This window comes from Spermophilus citellus (genome assembly GCF_964194105.1).
Source record: "Spermophilus citellus genome assembly, chromosome: 2".
In the NCBI taxonomy this organism is placed as follows: domain Eukaryota; kingdom Metazoa; phylum Chordata; class Mammalia; order Rodentia; family Sciuridae; genus Spermophilus; species Spermophilus citellus.
In genome coordinates this window covers 189,648,679-189,672,092 of record NC_138183.1, presented here as the reverse complement: position 1 = coordinate 189,672,092, position 23,414 = coordinate 189,648,679, and the positions used below count along the sequence as shown (strand labels likewise).

General features: G+C 39.3%; 1 protein-coding gene and 1 pseudogene across 3 annotated transcripts in view; both read right to left on the bottom strand.

The window, feature by feature from the left end:
* Positions 1 to 23,414, bottom strand: part of GAB2 (GRB2 associated binding protein 2) — a 189,056-nt gene that overhangs the window by 106,540 nt on the left and 59,102 nt on the right. The window contains exon 1 of one of the 2 annotated variants that reach the window (XM_081280019.1): positions 6,855 to 7,006. The exons of the other annotated variant lie outside the window; for it this stretch is intronic. The gene's annotated coding sequence lies outside the window, so the exon portion shown is untranslated. Of the gene's footprint in view, positions 1 to 6,854; positions 7,007 to 23,414 lie in introns of those variants that run through there. 2 annotated transcript variants of the gene reach the window in all.
* Positions 523 to 23,414, bottom strand: part of LOC308634572 (non-histone chromosomal protein HMG-14-like) — a 42,997-nt pseudogene continuing 20,105 nt past the window's right edge. The window contains exon 2 of the transcript in view: positions 523 to 745. The product of the transcript in view is annotated as a non-histone chromosomal protein HMG-14-like (transcript). The remainder of the gene's footprint in view (positions 746 to 23,414) is intronic.

Here is a 23,414-nt window from a genome sequence, read left to right as displayed (position 1 = left end):
TCTCCAAAATTGCTGACTTGATTCATCCCCAAACTGACACAATGTGGAGAGGAAGACTTCAGGAAATGGGCAGATTATGTCCAAGAAAAGATTTCCTGCAAGCAGTTAAGGGGAAACTAACATGAAAAGCAGGACTAAAAATATACAAGCTGTTGGAAGCAAGTGGTGAGGGCCTCTAGTTTTTCAACAAGTGGCTCAGGAAGTTACCAGACTTGGGACTCTCCCTGCACACCAAGCTAGAGAGGCCAACTTCATGCTAGCTTCACTTGCCCAGCAAAATCTTATCAGGGTACCTGGTATGATTTAAATTTCAGTGCAACAATTATCAATCCTCACTGTGTTCCAGGCTCCCTACTCATATAAGTCTCTGCACAGAAAGAAGGAGCAGCCCCAGCCCTTCACACACACAGGGCTTGATTCAAGTGGTAGGAGAAATGGATCAGTAGTACAAATGATAGCCTGTGTTTAAGTGAATTTTATTTATCAAGGAATAAACCCCATAATTTGACTGTCTAGGAAGATTTAAAGGATTGGAAAGCCTGCACAGAAGTGGCAATGGAATGCAGGAAATTCATCTGTGCTTGAAGGCACGTGTGAGTAATGCAACACATAGAGCACGAACAGCAGGGAATGAACATGCAACATCCGGAGACTAAAAGGTAGCAACTGGGGAGCGGAGAAAGAACCTTTCTGTAGGTGCGCAGAGGCAGAAACAGGCATGTGGAGTTTCCCCACGCCCCGGGGTCTGAGAAGAAATTGGAAAAAGGAGTTTGTTTTCAGAGCCTTCCCTGTTTTCCCTTTGTAGGTGAACTACAAAGGCCTAGTTTTGCCATTTATTGAGCCCAGGCACCAGGGCATTCCCTGCAGTACTGAACATGGTTTAATGGGAAAGGCGAGCCCTCCGAATGATAGAAGTGGCGGGTAAGGTGGGGCATTGGACATGTTTCAGAGCCTGCCTGGGGCCGTGGTAGACCTCTAATCATGCTCACTCTGCCACCCCATCCATACACCCTGAGGTTTTGGATCCCAATTATAAAGCATAATCTTATCACTAATCATCTTCCAAATGGGCAGACAACATAAGGACTAAGTCCTTCTTTCAGAATCAAAATGAATAATTAGAGACCAAAGATCTTTTAGAATTATATTTTTATACCCAATGGAAGCCAGATGTGCAAGAACACTGGAAAACAAGATGCAGGTGGTCCTATGTGATTAGGGCCTAGGGAGACTGGGTAAGGAGAACAGTAAGTCTTCACCATGGGTGATCTTTCTTTGGTGGTAAAATCCCACAGACACTTTTGTTGTTGCTGCTCTTATCTTTGCTATTTCTTGGCAGTGTTTGAGGCAGCTGAGCACTCCTTATTTCCGAAATGCTCCTCCTAAATCCTTTGGATTATGTGACACCACAATTTCCTGTATCTCTGTACTGCTTTTTGGTCTTCACAAGGTTTTTTTAAGGTCTACGATCCCCAGGGTTTCATCTCAGCTTCCTCTTGTCTTATCTTACCCACCCTGGAGATCTGGCTTTCCCTCACTGTGCAGTGTACTCCCGGACTCACATTTGCAAACTACACTATAAGACCTACCAGGTAGTCCTGGGGAAAGTGGACAGCTCCACCTGACTTTGGCTTGTTCTTCCTATTCTCTACAACAGAAGGGAGGAAGATTAATTCACTGAAACAGTAACCCTCTACAGCCTTGGAAAACTGCTTTATAGGTATTAGGATTTTGTGTTTTGCTTTTAAATTTTAAACCTTGGAAATACAGGTACCACAACTGGCATTTCTTTCTTTTTTTTTTTTTTTAAGAGAGAATGAGAGAGAGAGGGGGACAGAGAGAGAGAGAATTTTAATATTTATTTATTTTTTCTTAGTTCTCGGCGGACACTACATCTTTGTTTATATGTGGTGCTGAGGATCGAACCCGGGCTGCACACACGCCAGGCGAGTGCGCTACCGCTTGAGCCACATCCCCAGCCCCACAACTGGCATTTCATTTGGTATGTTTAAACAACCATCATTGAACAGAGAAAAAAATGGACAGGAATTAAAAGTATGGGAAAACTAAGTGGCCACAAGTGAGAAATATGATGATAGGCAATCTATGGTATTTGTACAGTTTGGAGCTAAGTAAACAAACAAAATAATTGGATTAATGACTTAAGTAATATAAATTTAACTAAATATGTTAGCAGGTACTCATTTTTATTTCTAAAATCTAAGGGTCATGGTAAAAAGAAGAAAATCAATGAATTTGACTATTCAGAAATTTGGCTGGTTGTTTTTTTGTTTTGTTTTGTTTTTTTGTTTTTTTAAATTTTCTTCTCTTTGTATGTATCAGGGGGAGGGAGGCACCAGGGATTGAACCCAGGACTTCCCACATACTAGTCAAGTACTCTACCACTGAGCTATTCTTCCAGTCCACATATAGGCCTGTGATTACTCTGATATCTGTATTTCACTGTGCAATTTTATATATATATATATATATATATATATATATACACACACACACACACACACACACACACACACACACACACTATGGTTTGAATCCAGAGGCACTTAACCACTGAGTTATATTCCCAGCCCTTTTTTAAAATTTTGAGACAGGGCCACTTTAAGTTGCCAAGGCTGGCTTTGAACTTGTGATCCTACTGTCTCAGCCTTCTGAGCTGCTGGGATTACAGGTGTACACCACCTCACCCGGCTCACTGGGCAGCTTTTAAAACTAGAAGTAGCAACGAACAATATGGAAGGAATGTAGGACTGGGCAGCTATCTTTGCTAGTAAACACTCCTTGCTAAACGTTCGTCTAATACAGTTAGGTTCCAAGATCCCTACACATGCTAAGCATTTGGTCTAATCAAAGATCAGAAAATCACTTACTCCTCAGTGTTGATTTCAGTGAATGGATTTGTTTTTCCTCACCCAATACTACTTGACTCTTATGCCTCCCAAAACAGTAACAGAGTGTGCACAAAGCACCATAGAAGCTATTTTGCAAGGATTTGCCTTCTGCTGTGGTCTTAAGAGATGGCAGTGAGGAGTTAGGAGTTTTTTGCCCCACCAGAACCAGGGCCACAGCTAAGTCAGAGTTAAGAGTTAGTTAAGAAATGGCTAGAAAGTTAAATAAAAAATGAAATGAAGTACACTTTCCTCTTAGTGGGGGAAAAAATCAAGAAGACAGAAGCTGGAGAAAGAATGGTGGAACATTGGGCAAGAGAAAATAAAATTTCTCCCCATAGAAGAAACCATCTTTCTAATTACTCTCCATCCTTACTCTACCTCAAGTCTAGCTGTCAGTGAAAAGTAGAAAATATTCTGTCAATAAACAAACAGCAACTGAACTCCTCCTACACAGGGCACTTTCTATTGTAGATCCTAAAATTAAGGAGTTTCAAACCTAGCTAAGAAGCCATACATATAAAGTAGGAGACAAACAGTATGTGTCAGAAGTGATATTAGGAATTTAAAGGAGTAAGCAACTGCTGTGGTTCTGAGTGGGCTGGGAAGGCTTTGTAGGCATTAGACCTGGTGCTGGGCCAGGACAGTATGAAGACACAGAGTACATATGCTTTCCTTAATGATTGACCTTTCTCTGGATCAATCATCAAGAAATTCCTAAACATGTAATAATGACAATAACCATTAACAAACTTATTTCACAGAAAAAGTACTTCATAAAGTAAAAAGTGTTAAATATCATTCTTGAATCTTCAGAGGAGCACAATAAGACAGGTTCTCTATTACCATCATCATCATCATCATCATCATAGCTTTAATATTAATTAAATGATGCACCAGACACTACACTGCTGGCTGGATAATGTGATAGCTATTCACAACCCCCGTCCCCTTTTTCCTTGTTTACCTCCATGTTAGAGTCTAGAAACATAGAACATTTACTTTCCTCCTTTCTTTTTTTAAAATTTTTTTTTAGTTGTAGATGGACACAATATCTCCAATTTACTTTGTATTTTTATGTAGTACTGAGAACCGAACCCAGTGCTCCACACCTTCTAGGCAAGCGCTCTACCACTGAGCCACAACCCCAGTCAAATTTTCCTCCTTTCTAAATGAGGGTTAGAATTCACATGTTACATCTGGACAGGAAGACACAAGTAGAAATCTTCTGGGGGCTCCTGAAAAATTTTTAAGTTTTCTTGGTAGAATGAGGTTGAAATCCAACACAATGGATGGGAAGACAGAATAAGCATCCTTGATCACAACTCTGGTTCTCCAAACCAAAGGCAGCAACTGCTTATTATAGACTTTTTGTAATATGAGAAAAATGAACTATTTGTTTAAACTACTATCAGTCAGCTTTCTCTTATATAAACTGGAAGTATTCCTGAGATAAATCCTTACCAAGTGTTCAGCCCAGGTTATAAAGTAAATAGGCGACAGAAACAGAATTCAAGCCCATGTCTGACAGGTCCAAAGTCCTGAGTTTTAACTATTATACTAACAAGGACACACAGAGTGCTACAAAAACCAAGTCTCTTGATCACCTGGGGTTGTTTTGATTTGAGGGATTGGTCATCTTTTGATGGTCCTGGTCATTCTCATAACACTTCACATTCTGACTACCTCTTAATGATATGTTTAAAAAAAAAAAAGTCACTTCAGTTTCATTGCCTTTCAGACTAGGGACAGAGGAATTCACCTTATGTAATCCTTTCAGTTATCTTCTCCTGATTTCTTTCTTGAAATCTCTAACTATCTTTTATTCTCAATTCCTTCACATTTCAAATCCAAAAAAATTTAACCTTTCCTACAGGAATTTTCCCTTCCTTCCTTTTCTTTTTTGTACCCATCTGAGGTCTCAAGATGGTCACAAATGAGTCCTGCTCTTGTTTTCTACTAAATAGATGAATGTCATTTCAACAGACTAAGCATCTGATAACAATTAAAAAATAAAACAGCAGACTATTTCTAGAAGGTCACTTATCTCCTTACAATAGCACAAATTAGAAGATGGTTCGGAAATATTTCAAAGCCCCAAACAACACTGAGCTGGTGGTGGCAGCGATCAGCTGTTGGCAGCTGCTAGGGTTTTCATGGCTTTGCTCTCCAGTGAAATGCACTGTTCCTCTGTGGTTACGACTGGCTGTTACACGGGAGGATTGATGGGGCTGCTCCTGGCTGTCCTGGAAAGCTTAGGATGTGTTCTTTATGTGGACCCCTAAGAGCAGACTGCCCTTTGCAAAGGGATAGGTCACCTCCCTCAACCAATTAGCTAATTGTCTGAAATCACTCCTCATAGATTAGGAAAAACTGTCTTGTGAATGAACTCTGTTCATACTGAAAGCAAGAGCCTTTTGTTTCCTTTTGAAGACCTTATTCAACTCTAAGTCCCCTTCCATCTACAAAATTCAAAATTCTACAAATGTGAACAATCAGCTCCAATGAATGAGTTCTTCCGGATAGTGGATGAATAAGTGCTTTTTTTTTTCTTTTTTGACCGAGAGATTTTTGTTTTGAAGGAGAAAATTGTTTTTTCTAAATGTAACTTCCTGACTGCACCAGGTGTGAAATGAAAAAAAAAAAAGAACAAACAGTTGTGTTGTACATCTTTGGGTGTTCCCTTCACAGATCAACAGACTGATGTCATTCTTGATGTTTTCTATTCTGCTGACCAAGCTAGGTCTTCTTAGAAAAGTCTGTAATCTGACTGCCCATTTCGAATCAAAATATACCATCAAATCCTAAAACCTCAGGGTTTTGAGAGATGGGTAAGCTTCCTCCACTGAATAAAGAACAGCGAGTGGCTATTTTTCTGTGGCTAATAATAGCAACTGGAGACAGTCTTTATCTTAGGCCTAGTAGGATGAAATAAGGCTGAGAATCACCTTGCACTGAATAACAAGATACCTCATTTACACCATTTGCACACTGCCTCTTACTGGTCTTTATTTTTCTGCTTCCAAACAGGGTGCAATTTTGTTCAGGTTTCTGTCATTTCTGTGCCATTCACCTTAGTATTTAGAACTCTTTCTTCAAAAGTCTTGCTAGGGGGGCTGGGGCTGTAACTCAGTGGTAGAGCGCTTGCCTCACACATGTGAGTCACATCCTTTAAGAAACCATCATCAGTCCTGGAGCTGATGACCCTAGTTTTGGACCACTAGAGTTTTCACTTGGCAACATACTTGAATTTAACAGAAATGCTTAGATTCCAGTGTCTACTAGTGATCTAGATCAGCACATCCAAAGGCAATGATTATTCAAGGAGACGAGACTGCAGAAATGCCTCTTGTTATATCCACATTAAGTATGTCACACTGATTCCTTAACTATATTTCATAGTAATTCTTCATTTACCAAGATGATCCCCTCTCCTATTTCTCGGTTCACAAGCTCTACAACAAGGCCTACAACACAGCAATTGCTCAGTAAGTTTCCAGGAAAAAAATGACACATGAGAGGCATTCAATAAGTGTTGGGTACATGAATAAATGAAGCAGATGCTTATGTGAGAAGCAGATGAGAGATGTTAACCCAGAGACTCAAGGTAACAGAATACAATGTAAATAAGATGGTACTGGCAAGTTGACGCCACCAGCCAGGCTGGGGCCACCTTGAAAACCAGGCCTGGGAATCTGATTTCATTTTACAGGCAACAAGAAAGAGAATTCTTAGATTGGGGATGAAGAAAGAAGGAAGGAAAAGAGGAAGGGAGGAAAGGATGAATGTTGTTAATGATGAAAAAATCTTGGGCATGGGGGGAGAGTGCTACCCCAAAGGATTCTAGATTGTTGGAGAACAACCCAATGGTACCAAACAACTGTGAGATGACAATGAACTTCCAGTAGGGAGGACAGAAAGATGGATAGAAAACAAACTCCTCACCTTTTCACGACGATACCAAAGGTCTAATTCCAGCAGTATTCTCTCTCATTGCCAGCCTGTCCTTGTCTCTGTTGTCCTTCTCTTCAGGAACTTTCTTCCTCAAAATTATAGACCTAAGTTCTTATCTGACTGGGTAAGTGCAATGTGAAATGGTCCTAGAACTGCTTAGAAGAACCTTAGAATCCCCAGCCTCTGAGAAAGGAAGCAAAGGCTAGGTACACTGTGCTCTTGCTCCTATGCATAAGACAATCTCTTGCCTAACAAATGCTGGTTGGACCCAAACCTGAAGGAAATCGTTTCTCTCCGCCTTGTCTATGGAAGCCCCATAGAAATAAATACAGGAATCACTCCCTCCTGTGGCATGCACAAATAACTATACTCACAGAGACAGAAATTTCAACCTACAATTTCAGTTCTCCTTCTGTATTGCCTAAACTCTAGGGAACGCTCTCAACCTACCTGCCCTAAGCCCAGCCCTGCACCTGTGCTCAGGCTCATCTACACCTCATGCAGCCCCACCTTCCTCCCCGACTGTGTTGAAATATACTGCTCCCACAAGGGGTACCTTAATGATGCCTCTTCCAGGCTGCTGTCCCTGATCTTTTAACTAGAATGCAAGCACTCTTTATCTAAACCCCTTCAACACATTGTCTACACCTCTTATCATGTATCACAAAAAGACTCATGTAGTAGCTTCTTAGGAATGTGACTTATCTTCCACTCTTTCCCTTCAAGAACAATTAGTTTTTGAGGCCAGGGTTCATATCCTCCATAGTTCTAGTAGAACACATGGACTTGATACAAATAAGAAGCTCTCAAATGCCTGCTGACATGAATTACTGAAAATAATATTTTCAGTGAGCTTTCTTATACATTGCTTCAGGGAACATTATCCTAATTTTTATCTTTTGTTTTTCTTTTTCTTTTTTTTTGGGGGGGGGTACCAAGGATTGAACTCAGGGGTACTAAACCATTGTGCCACATCCTTAGCCCTATTTTGTATTTTGTTTAGAGACAGGGTCTCACTGGGTTGCTTAGGGTCTCGATAAATTGCTGAGACTGGATTTGAAGCAATTCTACTGCTTCTACTTCCCTAGCAGCTGGGATTACAGGCATGTGCCACCATGCCTGGCTGTCTTAATTCTACAAATAAAAACATGAAAATTCAGAAAAGTTAAGTGATTCAGAAAAGAGGTCATGCTTTCCACAAAAGCAGATGTGAATGTGGGTACTTCTTGGGTAACTACTCCCATCTTTCATGGAATAACCCACTAACAATCCACACTAGTATTTTTTGGCAGAATCCATTTGTTGATGTTTATATCAAGAGCTTTAAGAAATTCATCTAATCTGAACCAGTGTGTCTACTTCTAGAATTCTACCTAAAGAAAATATCTAGAGATGTAGACAGACTTATATAGAGATGACCATAATATTGTTCAAAATACTGATTGAAATGAGTAAAATCTATTTTCCAGTTGGCAGACTGAAAATGTTTATTTCTCCATCCTCCTAAATCCCAAAGAAGTGGCAAAATAGTACAAGAAGAAATAAAGGAATAACTGCGTTTAGGGGGAATAGAGAGGGAAAAGTGAAGAAAAATACAAGACTAGAAACTTTAACACTTCAAAAGATGGGAACTAGACAACATGGTATTGGTAGATGTACTACACTGCAGGTCACTACAACGTCAACATATCTGTAGGTACCCCAAGTGAAGAGGCATGAGGAAAGGCCACACATACAGCCCACACTTCTCCTTGCTGACCCTGGGAACCTGGGACGACAGCAGCACTGTCCAACAGAAATATAATAATGCAAGGCATATGTATAATTAAAAAAAATTCTAGTAGTCACATTTAACAAATAAAAAAAAACAGGTGAAATTAATGTTAATAATATATTTTAAGGCTGGGGTTGTGGCTCAGTGGTAGAGCGCTCACCTAGCATGTTCAAGGCCCTGGATTCGATTCTCAGCACCACATAAAAGTAATAAAATGAAGGTATTGTGTCCAACTACAACTAAAAAAAATAATGATAATAATATATTTTATTTAGTCCAATATATCCAAATATTCTCAACATATAATCAATATAAAAATGAGATATTTTCTTTTCCTTTTTTGGCTCTTAGTCTTTGAAACATGGTATGTATTTTATACTTAAACACATCTTAATTCAGATAACTCAGATTTCAAGTACTTAAAAGACACATGTGCCTAGTGACTTTGGATAGAGCAGGACTGGAGATGAAGAAAAGTAGGGCAGGAAGATGAACAGAAATAAAGATGATTCCTGGGGGTTGAGGATTTAGCTCAGTAGCAGATAGCATGCTAAAGGCCCCAAGCTTGGTCCTTGGCTCTGGAAATACAGAGGTGCAGGACTATTTAATGAATAGCATGGCAAAGTATTTAAGCATTTTAGATATGCAAGGACTTAAAACGTTTACCTTCCATGTGCTCTTCGGAAAAAATTACTAAGGATGCTGTATAGCAAAATTTAAAAGGATCTTAAGAAAGAGGATGACATGCAACTCAAGTAAAAAGATTTAACCTAAAACTTCAGTGAAATGGTTGCAGTCCTTGAAATTAGGAGTTTTATGAACTTAGAGAAGAATGTGTCAAGATGTAAGTCATTTCCCTATAACCAATGGTATGATTATGAAGATAAGTGACCTTGGCGATGCATCTTTCTTCATTAGGAAAAAAAAAAGGCAATTAGAAACCCCAAAGAAAACAAAAAATATGAAGGCTGGGAAAATAGAATAAAATTTGAGCTATACTTATGTGTTAGGAGAGATTTAGGTTAGAATTAAGTAGTCACCAGGCTTCGGAGAGGCAATCCAAAAGATGTTTGAGAATCTAGTTGGGGAAAAAAAGTGATATACGGAAGAGTCAAGTGTAAGTGCTTGTTGCTGGTCCTATCTCTGTTCTACATCTCTTGTAACCAAACCTCATTGAATATCCAGATTCAGATTCTCAAGGCTATGTGGATGATGTAGGAAGGCCTATAAATAGGTTTGAAAATGTTGAAGTCCATAGAATCCTTAGTAGGCAAAAGGGAAGCAGAGGCCAGCCTCCCAGACTGAAATAAATGCAAGGGAGACTCTCAGGAAGGGAGAAAAGGACCAAGTGGGAGGCATGTCCAGTATGTAATGAGTGACTTTGACTCGATCTCATCCTACCAGTCTACACACAGATAGATGCTTCTCAGGGCTGAATTTCAAAAAACAGATATGTTAATTGAATTCCCCACTCTTCCCTACCAACCTGTATTTGGTACTCTCCACACTAAACAGACAACTGTCTTTTCTCTTTTCTCATATACTCCTTTCCCAACTCACACTTTTGTCCACAAGATCCTCACTAGCAAATAATTGCTAGATGTTAGAGTTTGCTTCCAGAGACCTAGGACAATCTAGTTGGCAGCTACAAAGAAAATAATAGGCAGAATGACTAAAATACTTCACAGACAAAGGCTGGGCTTTGAAATTTGACTGACCAGATCAGCCAAAGAGAACGCAGTATATCTGCTGAGGTGCCGAAAGAAGAGCTCTGTATTCAAAAAATATCCTTTGTAAGATTCAAATGGCCCCTTATTCAGACTTTTTATGAGTATCGAATATCCTTATTCCCCAGAAAGAGATCTAATAAAAGAGAACAGCAAGAAATAATATAGCGTATCCAGGTGCCAGACATTGTATAAACACTCTATAACAAACCCATAAAGTAACTGTTATTCCCATTTTACAGATGAGGAAGTTGAACGTCATAGAAATTGAGTGATCTGCTAGCTATATAAACACTGGAGCTGGAGTCAAACCTGGATTCTTTTCACTTTAGGGCCCCGCACCCTTCCCCTATACCACAATGCCTGACAGGAAAAAGGAAGAAGAAGGGAGTGGAATAGAGAGGTACTGGTGGTTCCATTTTTACCCTCTCCATTGTGTGTTGCAGGAGGCAGGGTTAAAGAAAATATTTTCTGTTAAGTGAAATGCAGAGACACTTTCAAGATGACAAAAAAGACTTTTCTCTTTAAAGAGGTAACCTAAGTATCAGAATGCAGGGGACCCCTTGATTCTGGCATGGTTCAGGGGAAATTTTATGGAAAAGACTATTTACCTAGTGTGACCACAGCATCTAAGAGAATCCAGAAGGAGGGGTGAGAAAGGGGGAAGGAGGGAGGGGGGAGAGAGGGAGACTGACTCATTATTTGTTTTCCAAAAATAAAAACTCACACAAACATAGTGGGAGTCAGTCATCCAGCTGGATGCTGTAAGGATTAACTAACTATCTGTGTGGCCAGGCATTTAAATTCATGTTTCTGATAGACCAGCTATAAAATGGAAAAAGAACTTAGAATAAGTCCCTTATCAAGAGAGTGCCAAAAAAGTTATATTCATAGCTTCTGAGATACACACTTGAGCAAATTAACTGACATGGGAACCCTGGCCCTCACTCTCACCATGACTAATGGCATAAGGTTAGGCTTGGGGATATCAATGTCTTCAGAGCACCAGTGCCATCTCAGTTCTGTCTCCTCCTTACAAGGTATAGCTGGATTTTTTCTCCCCCCATAGAGAACCAAACTGAATGTTGGAAACACGGTGCCCACATAATAGGTAGAAAGAACCTGGGCTTTGGATTGGGAAACCATGGGTTTGAATCCTAATTGTAATATTTGAGCAAGTTAATATGAGACTTGTTTTCTTTATCATTAAAAGGGGCATAATCACTACCTACCTTAGAATACTTATTTCTTGAAAACGAAATGAAGTTTCTGATATAGCTGAGTATGGTGCACACCTGTAATCCCAGTAACTCAGGAGAATGAAGCAAGAGGATTGATAATTTGAGGCTAGTCTCTGCAATTTAGCAGGACCCCGTCTCAAAATAAAAGATAAAAAGGACTTGGGATGTGGCTCATTGGTTAAGCAGCCCTGGGTTCAATCTGCAGTACAAAACAAAAAACAAAACCCAGTTCCTTATACAATAATAGACACTCAAAAGATAATTCCCATATTAACCTTAGCCTCACACAATATACAAAAATTACTTGAACTAGATTATAGATGTAAATGTAAAAGCTAAAACTAAAAACTCCCAGAAGAAAATATAGGAGCAAGATCTTCATGACCTTGAAGTAAATGAAAAATATAAATCACACACAAAAAATTTTAAAACAGATCTCATCAAAACTCAAACTTTTTACTTGTCAGTTGGTACTAAGAACATGAAAAGACATGCCACAGATGGGGAGAAAATGTCCACATTGCAACACACTGGAAGAAAACTGCCTCGTATTTCTGTCTTACAAAGAACTAGTATCCAGACCATATAGAAAACTCTTAAAACTCAGTAACATGAATATAAACTACATAATATTAAAAATGAGCACAAGGTTTGAACAAATATAACACAAAAGAAGATATATAAAAAGCCAGTTATCACATGAAAAGATGCTATTTCAATATTGTTATACACTAGGGAAATGCAAATTAAAATCACAATAAATGCCATTATCTATAAACCCATTAGAAGGACTAAAATTCAAAAAGCTTACTGTACTTTGTGTTGATGAAAATGTGGAGCAATGGAAAATCCACAGATACAGTTGATGGAAGGTAAAACTTTGTTTAAGTATAGTTTGAAAAACAATTCGGCAGTTTCTTAAAAAATTTAACAAACCCTTACAATATGAGCAGGTTCACCAACAGGTGGCATATCCACACTATGGAATGCTAAACAGTAATAAAAAGGATACATGTAACAATAGGGACACATGTAAAAATCATTATGCTGAGTGCAAGAAGCCAGAGAAAAATTGTACATGCTGTATAATTCTACTCATTTGGAGCAAAACTAGTTTATAGTGAGCATGAGCCTGGGGGTAAAGGAAGGGACAGACTGCAAAGGGGCAAAAGGAATATTTTGGGGATGGTACCAATGTTCTTTCTGCACCTTCACTGAAGTGGCCATTTCATCCCCTGAGTACAGATATCTGTCAGACCTATAAATTTAAACAGATGTAGTTTATTGTATCATTATATATACATTACTCCTTGAAGTTGATAAGAAAAAATTAAAGTAAATCCCTTTGGCACTTCTGCTACTGTCTCTGATCTCATGGTCCCTAGAAAAACAGAAAGTTGCAAGAATTGTTGAAAAAAGGAGTGGGATTATGAAAACTTTCAATTTATTGAGTACCAAACCAGAATTCAGCAAGATGCTAGGCAATGTATTATTTTAAAAAATATTTCTTAAAAATAAAAAAATGTCTTAGTAGATAGACATAATACCTTTATTTTATGTTTATTTATTTTTATGTGATGCTGAGGACTGAACCCAGTGCCTCACACATACTAGACAAGCACTCTACCACTGAGTCACGACCCCAGCCCTCATGCTAGGCAGTTCATACATGCTATCTCATTTATTTCTTAATAAACATATAATGAGATAGGCATGATTAATGATTGATAGGTATGATTAACTGAGGAAATAGGCTCAGGAGGTTTTGAAAACTCATCAAAAGTCACAGCAATGGTAAATGGTAGATCTGGTCTCAATGATGGATCTGGAATCAGATCAGGGGACCTTAAAGACAATGCTGTTATTTCCTATAGTGCTTGAGGCATCCTCAGGCCAATTTCTGATGGTACAGGGACAGGAAGAGTTCCTGGACATTAACTTCATCAGGTCTGGGGATCCTCTCAAGAAGAGGAGCTTTAGCAGTCTTTCTCAAGGGAGTCTGAGAGAGCAGGAGATAAGGTTTACCTCTGCTTGAGGGGCCAAGGAGAATCCTCATGGGTTCCAGTATTTGCTGGTATTTTGCTAACTCTTGGCTCCTCCAAATTCACCCACTCACTGGTTTCCCAGAGTCAAAAAGCCAAAATATCTTGGCTGAACAGGCGAATGGATCACAGATGACAGAGGTTTAAAAAAAAAAAAAAAGTCCTGTAATGTGTTTCTTTTTAAAGGCAAAACCAAACTGCACACTGCTCATTCTTATTCTCTTTGTCTGTCTTGTGAAACATTCTGTTGTCTATATTTTCATTCATCACAGTGGAAAAAGTTAGGCAAATGGTTCATGCTGAAAGTTTAAGTAAATTTACTGTCTTTTATTTCAGACCAGCTGTAGTCCATCTCCCCTGAAGCTAGGCTAACAGATCAAGGAGAATATGGCTTGAACTGCAGAAAACTGGACCCCAGCAGGGAACTCTGGGAAATGAGGCTCTGGAGGCCATTTCATCCCCTGAGTACAGATATCTGTTCAGAAGAAAGACCAACACTGTGGATGAGAGCAGAAACCTGGGCTCTGGGATTGACTGTGCAATCATCTGTGAGACTCGAGCAAGCCACATTCCCTCTCAGAACCTCCAAAGCTGGACTCATCATTTTTTTTTTCAAAAATTTTTAATGGATCTTTTACTTTATTAATTAATATGCGGTACTGAGGATCGAACCCAGGTCCTCACATATGCCAGGCAAGTGCTCTACCACTGAGCCACAACTCCAGCCCTCATCATGTTTTTGAACTTTCAACAAAGACACTCCAATTCTAACCAAAAATAATCTTTTTCCTAAGCCTTAAAATTCTCATATACTTCCTCTTTGAGAATCACCATGCTGCCTGTTTATTTCCCAACAGCCAAGCTTCAGTTTCTGAAATTGGTATTATAAAAACAGGGAGCTTTTCAACATCTCACTATAAATTATAATACCAAATAAAAACTTTAAAAAAAATATACAGGCATACACTGACATTCTGTCACAATCCTTGGTGTGTGCTATTCAGAGTCAGGGATAAAGTGCTCTAAGCAAATTGTGGTGTTTTGGGTTGTTCCTCATTTCCATTCCTGATTTAGCCTGAACTGCAATTTTATTAAAGCTCCTTTGCTCCCCCTTCACTTATGTTCAGAATTCACCACAGGGACATGTGCTTTTGTGTTCCTTTAACTAAAGCCTCCTCCCCAAACTGTGCTCTGCCAAATTGTTTCTGGTAAGAAACTTTGGAAAATAAAAATTCCTTAGACATTCTGAACAAGGATGTTAGAGAAAGACACACAACCCTACAGGGGAACCAAAACATTCCCCCTTGTGTCCACTTCTGTCCTGGGAGAATGGGGGGAGGGATGTTGCGGAAGATTAGCTTTTAGAGGAAACAGACTTACAAGACTTTTGCTGCAAACAATTGGGTACTGTATCCAGCAGTTGACTGAGGCAACTGTCTGCTCAAAATCATGCAGAGAACAAGGGAGTCAGAGTTCCTTCTAAAATAGGAAAGCGGAGATGATATTGGCCAAATTATATTGTTATAATGTATGTATGTGCAAATAAGTAACAACAAATCCCACCATTATGTACAATTGTAATGCATCAATAAAAATGTGGGGAAAATAAATAAATAAATAAGATAGGAAAATCCTATGATTCTGTTTCACTTACTACTGCTTCTTCGTACCTGTATTTAGGCCTTAGCTCAATGCCAATTTTAGAAGAAGCACTGGACATCATTTAGCCAGGGGTGCTCCTGCTCACACACTCTCCCTCTCTCTCTCAAAAGAAGAAGAAGTAGAACCCATTATTTCTATATTCAAGATTTTGTATAGAACCATAACTTACAAGTAAAAGTAGCTCTGGGAAATAGGGGACAAAAAACTAAGAACTCTCCCTGCTCAGCTGCCACCACCCCTTTGATCAGGCACCTCTCCAGATTCTCAGGACCACAGGGAATAGTACTAGGTCTACTGATTTTGTTGACTCTCAGCCTGGGATTCAGAGTACTGTGGAGTTTACAGATAAAAACCTAGATGGTCAAGCTGTTAGCTTGCTTCAGTAGGCTCTGGTGGGTGCTCTCAGCTTTTTTCCTCACATCTTCTCCTTCAATGATCTCAATAACTCCCAATGATTCATTTACCATTTCCACATGGAAGATTTTCACATTATACATTTTTAGACATGATCTCCCTACTTAGCAAAAGTGAAGTCTCCAATAAAGCACACTGGTGTGAGGAAACAAGCAGGGGTCCAGGCAAGTAGACCAGGACCCAGAAGTCGACAGCAGAATCCAAGCAGTTGGCCTGAAAATTCAAGACCCGTTCTCAGAGGGCTGGTGACAGGAAAGAACAATGGATCAAAGTATAAAGACCAAGGAATCAAAGCATAAGACATTGTACTTTGGCAAAGAATTGGTCAAAAGGAACCAGCTAAGAGCTCCTTTTAGAATTGGGAGCTTTGCCAGAGGGGGGCCAACTTGATGCTGATTCCCAAGGCATAGATCGAGTTCTCAAACCCCACCCATCTCACCCTATTATAGTCAGAATGGTTTCACAGAACCTGTCCAAGGCACAGAGAGGACAGAGACCAGCAGGATGTCACAACAGTCTGGGCTCTACTTGCCAAGCAGGCTAAAAGTAAACTATGAGCTGAGGGAATAGATGTAGACCAGACACTTAACTTCTTTGAGGTCACTCACTGAGAGACCAACAGCTATTTCTCCCTTCACCCCTGTTATAAAATTAATATTTTGTTCAAGGAACTGGTGATAATCCAGGGCCTCAGGGAAGGCAGACCCCTCTTCCAGCCAGAGGGGTTGAATCATAATTGGTCTAAAGCAATTACATAAATCCCATTTCCTTTGGCCAGGATTGTTCTAGAGAGGTGGGCATGTGACCTAGTTATAGCAGAAAAATAAATAAATAAACAAATAAGTGGTTTTCTGGGGAAGGAAGGTGCCTAGTTTTCCTATGACATGCTTAAGCCGCTGAAAGAACCCTCAAACTTCCTGCCCCTTACTCTGCTAAATGAACAGACGTGTCCTTGTGATTCAACTCACTATTGGTCAGATTTCTTGTTAATTATATTAAAAGGTTTTTCTGCTAACTCAGTTGAGAATCAGATTAAAACTATGGTCTTATATTCTGTAAACTTTTATTAGCCTATATATAGATACTTATATTATTTGCCATCAATTTTTAGGAAGTTTGCAAATTTCAGATCAAGAGTCCTTATTTTAGACCAATGGTTTTCAATCTGTGGTCCCTGAATCAGCAGCAGGAGAATCTGTGGGCTTGTTAATTCTTCAGCCCCACTCCAGGAGCTACTGAACCAGAAACTGTGATAATGTGGTCTAGCAATCTAAATTGTATGAAGTCCTCTAGTTGATCTGATTTGTGCTAAAGTTTGAGGCCCACTTTTCTAAGCCCAGCTTTATGCAACAGAATTCTCTGTAATGACAGAAATGTTTATATCTGTGCTGCCCAGAATAGTTACAATTAGGAACATGTATCTATTTGAGCACTTGTAAAGTAGCCAATGCAACTGAAAAACTGAATCTTTCATTTTACCCAGTTTTAATTTATTAAAATTTAAATAACCATCCAAACTAGTGGTTAATATTGGACAGTACTGCTCTAAATATTACATTATCTAATAGGTTCTGGTACTAAACTCTAAAATAAGTCAGTGGTTCTCAAACTTGAGTGTGCAACAGAATCACTAAAGGACTACATACAATACAGACTGAGGCTCCCACTACTGGCATTTATGATTCAGTAGGCTTGGGACCAAGAATGTGTATTTTTAATAGGTTCCCATGTGATGTGATGCTGCTGGTCCAAGGCTGGCAGATTGAGAACCACTGAAATAAGCAAACTTTGCTCGTGCCTTGGGCCCAGCAGGTGCTTGATAATACTAAAAGAATGATGGTTATCCCCTAAAAACAGAGGAAAATCTTTGGAAGGGCCTACTGTGTTCCAGACACTGTGATTGATTGCCTCCTTTTAATCATCAGGTGGCAGGCTGTATGTTTTGGAAGAGGTTCATGGGAAGGTTAAGTGATTTCCCCAGGCACTCCATCCTATTTCTCACTTTTCTGTATTTTAAAATACTAACTCATAAATTATTTAAGATCTAAGCATGCTTGAGAAAGAGAGAGGGAGAGAGAGAGAGAAAGAGGGTGGGGGAAGGGAGGGAGGAGGGAACAGAATTACTAAAACTGAAATATTCAAGAATCAGAAAGATTTTTGACATTACAATGGTGGTGAAAAGCAGCAGGACTGGTGATCTGGATGGAGGCTACGCCTTCTCAAATAACACTCCATAGGAAACCATCCATGCCAAAGACTGGGTCTGGCCAGCAATGCAGCTTTCAAGCACTAATGGGAAAGGCAAAAATCAAGGACAAACACACAGGGGACTTTTCTGAAGGTCAAAAAAGCAACAATAAATACCAAGCCCAGAAAAGCTTTTAAATCTGACCTTTTCCTCTGCTAAAGCCATTCGCCTTCCAGCATCTTCAATCTAATAGACTGAAGTGGGCTGAAATGGCTCTTGGGAGAGAACTGGGGCTAGTCTTTTCCTTAATGCCGCCTCTCCACCACTACTCAAGCAGCAGCAGCATTACTGGTAATTACATCATTTTGCCATAATGGAACACACGCCAAGCAAGTGAAACAGCTCAGCAGCTCCCCAGTTGAGAGGAGACAAGGGCTCCCCTTTGCTGTTTAATTTCTATTAACCCTGTAGGTCCTGGCTTATTTTCAAAGAGAAGCCACATTTAGGACATTTCACAAGTTTAAAACAGAGACCAAAGGTGGAGCTTAGTTGAAGACATGGAATGAAGTTAATGGATTATTATAATGAAAATCCTTTACTGGAACAGGAATCAGAAGGTCTGGGTCCATCTCTGGCTTTGTTGTGAACACTTAACATGACAGTGAGGAAATTATTTGCAGCTTAGAAGTTTCTGTTTCTATAAAGTTGTTTTATAAAGAACAACAAAGCTTCTGGGTAGCTGTGTTAGTCAGCTTTGTGTTGTTGTGACAAAATATCCGAGATAAACATCTTAAAAGGAAGAATGATCTGTTTGGCTCATGGTTTCAGTCCATGCTCGCTGATTCTGTTGTTTTGGGGCCTGCAGTGAGGCAGGGCATCATTGTGGGGAGGACATAGTGGGGCAAAGTTGTTCACCTCATGATGGCCAGGAAGCAGAGGAAAGAGTAAGACTAGAGCCTCAATATATACTTCAAGGGCACATTCCCTATAACCTAACTTCCTCCAACTAGGCCCCTCCTCCTAAAGTTGTCACCACCTCCCAATAGTGTTATCAGCTGGGGATCAAGCCTTTAACACTTGAGTTTTGGAGGTCATTTAGTATCCAAACCACAACAGTAGCAAATCCCAAAATGTCCCGTTAGGAATTTGGGACTGGACAATATGACCACAGGAGATTTTCCAACAAGTTCTAAAGTCTATTATCTAAAAAGACCCACGAACAGGAGAGACAGGAATGAAGTAAAATAAGGCCAGTTTTAGTTGGTCTTTTCCAATTAAATGAGGATTCTTGCCTCCATCAGTGTCAGATCATTCTCATCAGCATCTCTCCAAAAGACCAAGCTCAGAATTCACTAAATTATCACAAGAAGTCTCCCAAAGAGAAAAAGTAGAAGTGCAAGATATATTGGAATAGAAGTGAGGTAATCAAGATGACCCTGGTCAATTGCTTAACCTCAGCCACTGGGTCTTTATGGCTCCATGGTGCAGGGGGAAGGTTAGAATTGACTCTTGCAGATGAAGCAGTATATGATTCTGATACCTCTGTACAAGTTTGAAATGCTTCTGTGGGATACCGGGGAACTTGAGGGTAGGAGAGAGGCTAATACAAACAACATGCCAAGAATGCCAAAAAGATGCATTTTCTTGTGATGTTCTAAAGGTTTTCTCACACATAAGGGAAAAAATATTACCTAACAGGCTTCAGAGAAAGAATTGAAACATACAAAACTATATACTAATTATTCCATATCTCAGAATATTCCCTTTCTAGTGACCAAAAGGGAATTAGGTCAAAATTGGTTCTTCCCAGTTGTCTTCTGGTCCACATATAGACGGTATAAGATTCTACTTTCCAGCAATGAAGTAGTCTAGATACCATGAATGTCCCACCCAAGGAAAACTAATTTTAAAAGCTAAAATTAATTTTTAAAATGCACAGTTCTAACTGGGCATGGTGGTGCACGCCTGTAATCCCAGTGGTTTAGGAGGCTGGGGCAGGAAGATTGCAAGTTCAAAGCCAGCCTCAGCAACAGCAAGGTGCTAGGCAACTCAGTGAGACCCTGTCTCTAAATAAAATACAAAATAGGGCTGGATGTGGCTCAGTGGTTGAGTGTCCTTGAGTTCAATCCCTAGTACCTGTCCCCCAAAATAATAAATAAAATGCATAGTTCTGAACTATTAAGAAAGTAAGGAATTTGTAGATAATGATTAAGTGGAAAAAAAAGGGAACCAACCCAAGTGTACACAAATATACTGACAATCAATGGATGAACACAATGGATGTAATGTGTATGTGTGTGTATATATATTCAGCCTTAAAATGGAATGGAATTCTGATACAAATTACAACATGAATGAACAGTGAAGACTCTATATGAAGTGAAACAAACCAATCATAGAAGGACAAATATATGATTCCACTCACATGAGGCACCTAGAGTAGTCAAACTCATAGAGATGGAAAGTAGAACAGTGGTTACTGGGGGTTGGGAATCATTGGGTAATACGTATCTATTTCAGGGGTACAGAGTTTCAGTTTTGTAAGATGAAAAGTTCCTAAAGATGAATAGGAATGGAAGTTGCACAACAAATGAACCTCACTTAATTCCACTTAAAAATGGTTAAGATGGTGAATGTTATATTATGTATACCTGCCACAATAAAACCATTAAACAAAAGCAGAAATCCTAAAAATAGAGAGAGCACCAAAATTATTTTTCCCCACGGTTTCATAGAAATACCAGTGACAAGCTGGTTGCAATGGCACACACCTTTATTGCAGCTACTCAGGAGGATGAGGCAGGACCATCCCAAATTAGAGGCAGGTCTAGGCAACTTAGCAAGACACTGTCTTAAAATAATAAGGGCTGGGGATGTAGCTCAGTGGCAGAGTGCCCCTGGATTCAATTCACAGTACTGCAAAAGGAAGGGATAAAGAAAAGAAATGAAATGAAATGCCAGTGACTGACAACTGTGATGACTATTTGGAGTCTGAGAAAGAGAAGACAAAGCCAAGGGCCCACCCAAAGTAGACAATCCTATACAAGATCCCCTTATAAACTTGGGATATTAAAGAACTCTACCATCAGTGTAGGGTTAAACCATGAATAAATTTGTAACACTAAAAGGGACCATGAGGAAACTGGTTTGCCCTGACCATAAAGAAGAGAAATGTCTTCCTTAAGAGTCTGTAGCCCATGGGGCTGGGGATGTGGCTCAAGCGGTAGCGCGCTTGCCTGGTATGCGTGTGGCCCGGGTTCGATCCTCAGCACCACATACCAACAAAGATGTTGTGTCCGCCGAGAACTAAAAAATAAATATTAAAAATTCTCTCTCTCTCCTCTCTCTTAAAAAAAAAAAAAAAGGAGTCTGTAGCCCAAAGCTGGCTCTATTGCAGGTGTGTGAGCAAAACCAAGCTGCCTCAACTGAAAATCTAAAAGTTAATACAGAAATAGTAATGACCCAGGCAACTACAAAAAACAACCCCTGATCCTTTCTGATGGAATTCTTGTTTAACCCAGGCCTCAGATAATTTTTATAGATAAAGTCCCAAGGACCATATGCTCTAAAACCAAACCAAAACAAAATGCACACACACTGAAATAAGCTACACAAGTGACAGTTAGGAAAACCAGAAAAAACAGATGCTCAAAGACTTCAGCTATGGGAATTTAGGGCCTTGTGCATACTAGCCAAGTGCTCTACCACTGAACTATATTCCCAGACCTGTATTAAGATTTAAAAGAGAGGCTGAAAAAAATTATCAAAGAGAGCATAAAAAATAACCAAGTACATTTGAAAATAAACCAAAAAGAACCTTTAGAAACAAGAAATATAATGGGGGAAAAAATAACTCAATGGCCAGGTTCAACAGCAGATTAGATACAGCTAATGGAATAGTTGATGGTAAGGATAATACAAAGAAACTTTATAAAATATGACTAAGATGGCTGGGGTTGTGGCTTAGTGGTAGAGTGCTTGCCTAGCACTGAGTTTAATCCCTGGCATGACATTAAAAAAAAAAAGAACAAATAAAATAAAGGTATTGTGTCCACCTACAACTAAAAAAAATATGACTAAGGAATGTTATAAAAATATGAGAGTTTAAGAGACTTGGCTAATACAATAAGAAAGTCTAACATACAACATCTTAAGTTATAACATCCTATAACTGAAATTCAGGAATTAAAATATTAAGAGTGGATGGAACCAGGTGCAACAGCATACACCTGTAATCCCAGCAGCTCAGGAGGCTGAGACAGGAGAATAGCAAGTTTAAGACTAGTCTCAGCAACTTAGTGAGGCCCTACGGAAGAAAAGTAGATGGAGAAAGGTATCATTCAGTGCCTTTAGCTGAGAATTCTTCAGAATCATTGACAAAATACCAAACCTCAGTTGCAGGAAGCTCAACAAATCTCAAGCAGGATAAGTGGAAATGAATTACATATTGTAATTAAATAGAACACAACCAAAGACATCAGAGAGACAAGAGATCACGTACAAAAGAATGGCGATTGGATGGATTATCAGCTGATTTCACAATAGCAGTAGCAAAATCTAGAAACCATAGGATAATACTTTCAATGTGCTAAGAAAAAAAAATAATAACTTTCAATGCAGACTATAGCCAATGAAACTCTTTTAAGTAATGAAAGCAAAATAGGGCTAGAGGTGTGGCTTAGCGGTACAGCACTTGCCTAGCATGCAAGAGACCCTGGGTTCATGCCCAGCAATAAACACACACACAAAAGCAAAACAGACATTTTCATACAAAACAGACTGCTATAGGTACTTGCATAATCCAAATGGGTCCCAAATGCAATGTGTCCTTATACAAGAGGGAAAACAGACACAGATACACAGAGAAGACACAGAGGAGGATAGTATGACCAAAGAGGCAGAGACTAGAATGATGTAGCCAGAAGCCAAGGAACATTTAGAGCCACTAGAAGCTAAAAGTGGCAATAGGTTCTCCCTTACAGTCTTTTGAGGGAGCTCAGCCCTGCAACACCTTGATTTTGAACTTCAGACTTCCAGAACCATGGGAGATTCATTTCCATTGTTTCAAGGCAACAAGTTTATGGCAATTTGTCACAGCAACTATGGGAAACTAATACAAACAGTAAAAATTATTTTACGTCAAGGTAAAATATATGTACTACCAGTTGCGATGGTGCCTGCCTGTAATCCCAGTGATTTGGGAGGCTGATGCAGGAGGATCACAAGTTCAAAGCCAACCTCAGCAACTAAGTGAGACTCTATGCAAATCAGTGAGACCTTGACTCAAACTAAAAAATAAAAAGGGCTGGGGATGTGGCTCAGTGTTTAAGCACCTCTGGGTTCAATCCCTAGTACCAATACAAATGAAGAAAATATATGTACTAGTAAAAAAGAATTCCATTCTAAGTGAATTTCTTAATTTAACCTGAACTTAGTAATAAAAATTCCATGGTTTATTTTCTTTACATAAGAAAAAGTAATTGTTAAGATTCATATAGAAAAA